The sequence below is a fragment of the Triturus cristatus genome, chromosome 2_2 (genome assembly GCF_964204655.1).
Source record: "Triturus cristatus chromosome 2_2, aTriCri1.1, whole genome shotgun sequence".
NCBI lineage: Eukaryota > Metazoa > Chordata > Amphibia > Caudata > Salamandridae > Triturus > Triturus cristatus.
The window spans coordinates 37203224-37208426 of NC_140582.1; the positions used below are offsets into that span (position 1 = coordinate 37203224).

Sequence of the window (5203 nt, forward strand, 5' to 3'; positions counted from 1 at the left end):
TCACAAGTCAAACAGAGTGCAAAGTGTTTGAAAAAAACAAAATGGGAAAAAAATCAAAAAGTTTCACACACACAAAAAAATAGTTTCAATATTGTCATGATTGCGTATTGAAATAGAGCTGTCTCTGGGATAATAAAGCTACTATGAAAGAGTTATTTTTAAGGAGGTGGGAAGTCCATCAAGGTGTGGGAACCGAGAAATGCAATTCCCTCCAAAAGATCATCCCTATCTTTGGTAGAAGAAAGGGATGCCATCCAATTAAGTAAGTCGAAGAAACAAACGTGCTTCTCATAATCAGACGCCTCTAAAGGCATAAGTGGGCAACTTGCGTGATATTCGATGAAACTCCGTTGCAGGACATATTGCGCAGCCGCACAAATATCCCATTCAGCCAATATTCCAAGTGCAGCCTCAGGCGCCATAAGGCCATCCCCAGAACAAGCCTGATCATGAGCATCTAAGGGGCCCATCAACTTGATAAAATCCGGGATTGTACGTGACGTGTCGGAGAGGCATAAATCCATTGCCCAAGAAAAGGGGCATTGCTGACAGTAGAAAACTGGTTGTGCGCAAGTAAAGTGGGCCAAGCGGAAAGTTAATCCATAACTGACTCCAAGTGTTGCTAATTGCAAGCATCCAAAAACTTGTTGAATGCGATCACGGTACAGCTGCAGTTGGCTTGGTCTGTGCATTGCCACAAGATTAGCAGCCATTGCATAGCAGGAACAGGAGAAGCAGGATTCCAGCGCCTAACCCCAAGACTAAGGGAAAGCCTCCAAAGACGCTGGAAAAAATAGAATGAATAAAAGCTGGTATTACTCCGAATGTTGTCTGAAAAGAAGTCACAAGGCCGGAACCCACACATTTAAAAAAATGTGCAAGGCCTTTTGTGTCAGACGCATTAAATATTTTGTATATAAGCTCCCCAAAATGTTGTGGGAGGTTCATGTTCAAAACGGACTGTATCTCCCTAGAAGTCCTAGTCACCTGTAACTCGAAGGTCTCTGGGGACAAAGTGAGAGACACCTCTTGTTGGAATAGTAGTGCTTTGAGCCTGCTCAACTTGTTGAAATCTGTTTTCAAAGTCGGAATGGAGGGCCAAATTGAACTATCTACACTCCTATGCTGGGGTGGAAAAAGCACATTGCTACAACAAGTTACGCGCTGGGAAACTGTTACTAAATATGGGACTCCTGCCCGTAAACGACAGCAGTCTTGGTTGTTCAAAATAAGATAGCTGCCATTTGTAAGCAATGTAAAAGCGGGAATTATTGATGGCACTGGGGGGTCCCTTTTAAAAAACAAGCCAGATTAGGCGCCGAAACGTTACAAGCGCTGTGCAACTTAATGTGTTTGCAAACCAGGGAATGGCTATTGTGGAATCGCAGTCCTCCCCTGTGAGAAACACTTACTTACCTTCTCTCTGGCATCTGTAAGTGAAAGGGAGTGACCACAACTCATGTAGGAATGCACTACCCAGTTGTTCATAACGGCCAATCGGAAAATGTTGCATGCATGATTTAAATTGAAATTGCCAAAAAGCGAGAGAGATGACCCCATGAATTAACCAAACAGCAGAGTCCATTTCTGCTACTGAGAACGGCAAGGGCTCCAATTGTTCAATATGCAATAGGGTATATGTAGCATCTTTCATGGACATACATTGTTGTTTATTAGTCCGATTAAATGGCAAAAACAAAGCAGTGGCATTCAAATAATCCCAAGGTACTTTTCTCATTTTAAGAGTTTGCAAAACCCAAGCAAATTGCATAACAGATCTTATTTGATGTTGTCCATAAAATAACACAGAAACATCACTTTGAACAATATCAATAACAGATGAAACAATATTGTCTAACCTATAAATACGGGAGGAAAGTGTGTTAATGCTGTTGTCTACTACAGAAAGGACTTTTTCTAAATTGACTTGATCAATTTGGTGCAGACGAAAAGCAGCTTCAATCTGTGAAAGCTTCCAGATTTCATTGTATGTAGCATACAGAAACTGTTTAGCTCTAGGATTTCTATGTCCTAAGATAAAATCAGCCAAATCGATGTCATGAGACAGCAGAGAAAGATGTTGCTTCACTGATGCCAGCGTGGAATGTTCTAACCATTGTTAACATAACTTACCCACTGAATATGTGGTGACCGAATTATAAAAACGCAACTGCCATGCATTTGCATTAGTTTGCCACACCAACCACCCGGAAGAATCAACTTCAGAGGCATTCAAAGTGTCATTTCGCAACAAAGTTTGCAATACCTCAATAGTATAATTTGTTTGAGCCCTCCAATTGGTATATTCCGCTAAGGACGAATGGATGGGGTATTCAAATTTTTTACAGTTGCCAGGCCAAAACAAGTTGTTTGGTACACTGTATCATTTAAAAACAAAATTTGAGCTGGGATTAGACAGGCACATAGACCACTTCAACCTGCTCGATCAATTCCAATCTGGTTTTCGGACAGGGCACAGTACCGAATCAGCAATGACCCACATTCTATATGACGCATTACAAATAATGGACCAAAACAAAGCCTGTTTGCTAATCCTGCTTGACCTATCCTCAGCTTTCGACACCGTCAAACACGACAACTTACTAGACCTCCTGAAACACAGAATGGGACTATCTGGAGCAGTTCTAAACTGGTTCACTTCCTTCCTCCAAAACAGAACACAAAGATTCAAGATCAATCAATCTTTATCCAAGCCCACCCCAATCACTTTAGGGGTACCCCAGGCATCTTCACTCTCTTCGACACTCTTCAATTTGTTAATGGAACCACTCACCGAGCTTCTCAACTCCTCCAATGTCCAATATCACATGTATGCAGATGATACACAACTCTACATTAAGGTCCACTCACTGGTTGAGCATCCCACCCACCAGGCTGGCCATACTCTAGATGGGATCTGTTCCAACTTTACTGCACTTATGGAAAAACCCCCATCTCGCTAATCTGGACAGATCATTGTATGATTCCACTCACCATCGAGTATTCGCTAATAGGTCGCCCAGATCTCCCTTCCCCCTACTCTATCCCCAGACGGCAATGGACCAAACTTATGAATAATCCTAAACTTATACCCCACGCACTGGCATGCAGACCAGTTCTTACAGGTAATCCAGACCAAGACTCACGCTGTCTCCATACGTGGCTCTCAACCATATGCAATGACCTAGCGCCTCTAGAGAATCATGACAAAAAGAAAAAGATGAAACCTAAATCTCAGAAGGCACCCTGGTTTACTCCTGAGTTAGCAATAAAACAGCATCAATGTAAGCAACAAGAACGTAAATGGAGGAAGTCCTATAACACCGACGATAGATTAGCCTACAAAGCAAACAGAAAACTTTATCATGACCATATCAAAATCGCTAAAAAAGTCTACTACTCTAAGGCTGTAATGGAGTCAATACTTGACCAAAAATCTATTTTTAAAATTATAACATCCTTCACCAATCCAAAAGGATTACAGAAAGAGCTACCCCACTCACAAACCCTGTGCAAAGACATCTCCAACTACTTTGAAGACAAGATTCTCAAAATTAAAAAGAACTTTCCCTCTACCCCTACTAACAAAGAGGCTAGAGACTCAAACCCAGGTCAGAATATCTTTGGTATTACGACTTTTAAACCGGTATCTTTGGAATCAACCTTCAAGGCCATAATGACCTGTAAATCAGGATCTTCATTAGATGCCTGCCCCCCCATGATCCTACACAAACTTATTGACACAATCAATCCAGTCATAAATCAAATTGTCAACTCCTCATTAAGTACAGGCACTGTTCCAGACGATTGGAAACTCGCCCTGGTCAACCATTGAAAACAAGGGAAAGAAAGCAGTCCTGATCCTACTGGATCTATCCACCGCGTTCAATACTATCTCACATGACATCCTTCTCACGAGACTCGAACGCGGTGGCATTACAGGTACCGCTCTTGCGTGGATTAAATCGTCCTTAACCAACCGTAGACAAACTGTCTCCTTAGGCCTCTTTCTTTCAACGGAGAAAAACATAACAACAGGTGTCCCTCAGGGCTCCTTCTTAAGCCCTCTGTTGTTTAACATTTATATGGCCCCTCTTATCTTCCTTATAAACTCCTTCGGAATCGAAGGAACATCCTATGCTGACGACCCAAATGATCGTCTCCCTGGACAAGAATAATACAGATGCCGAAGTGAACTTCAAAACGTGTTTCTCACATGTTATACAATGGATGAGGAACAATCATTTACAATGTAACACTGAGAAAACGGAAATTCTACCCATTGGAACTAATGTTACCTTCATCCCGGATAGTTGGTGGCCAGAAGGTACCAACCCCCCCCCCCCCGGACATGGTTAGCTAGAAATCTAGGGATCAAATTCGACTCCGCTCTATCTTTTCTCCCTCACTCATCAACCACAGCAGGAACCTGCTTCAGCTTAATGAGATCACTTAAGAAGTTTTTTGATCTCATTCCATTGGCAGCTAAGAAATCAGTAGCAGATGCCCTGATTCTCTCGCGCTTGGATTATTGCAATAGCCTTTTAGCAGGTACCAATAAATCTACAACAAAAAGATTGCAAGTGGTCCAAAACGCGGCAGCTCGTCTTGTTTTGAGGCTCCCATGCAGAGCATCTGCTTCCACGGCGCTCAAAGCCCTGCATTGGCTTCCAATCCACAAGAGAATCCTCTTTAAGATTCTCTTGATTACCCATAAAGCCATGTGCAGGTCAGGACCCAAGTACCTTTCAGCACACTTCTCCCCTTACACCACCATCAGGACTCTCAGATCTTCCTCAGCCAATCTCCTAAAACCTCCTAATTTCAAACTTACCACAAAGGGAGGCAAAACTGTTGCTTACCTGGGGTCTAAAGCCTGGAATGCACTTCCAATCAGCCTAAGACTTCAGGAATCTGAATCTCTCTCCAGGAAGGCATTAAAAACTTGGATATATAATATCCCAGATGGCCACTGCTTTGCGCTAATCTAATTTCATCCAACACTAAATTCCTTTCCTTCCTTCCTTACTTCGATTCCTTAGCGCCAGGAGGCTCCTTGTGGAGTGACAGTTTGCGCTTTATAAATGCATATTTATATTTACATTTACATTACATTACTTGAGGACATCAAGTCCCTTAACTCAATGCTCCAAAAAACACAGACCTGGCTGGCCAAAAACCACTTAAAACTAAACACCCTCCA

At 42.3% G+C, this 5203-nt stretch overlaps 1 pseudogene; it reads right to left on the reverse strand.

The window, feature by feature from the left end:
• Positions 1-702: 702 nt before the first annotated feature.
• On the reverse strand, positions 703-1771 carry LOC146861797 (uncharacterized; annotated as a pseudogene).
• Between the last annotated feature and the right edge of the window lie 3432 nt (positions 1772-5203).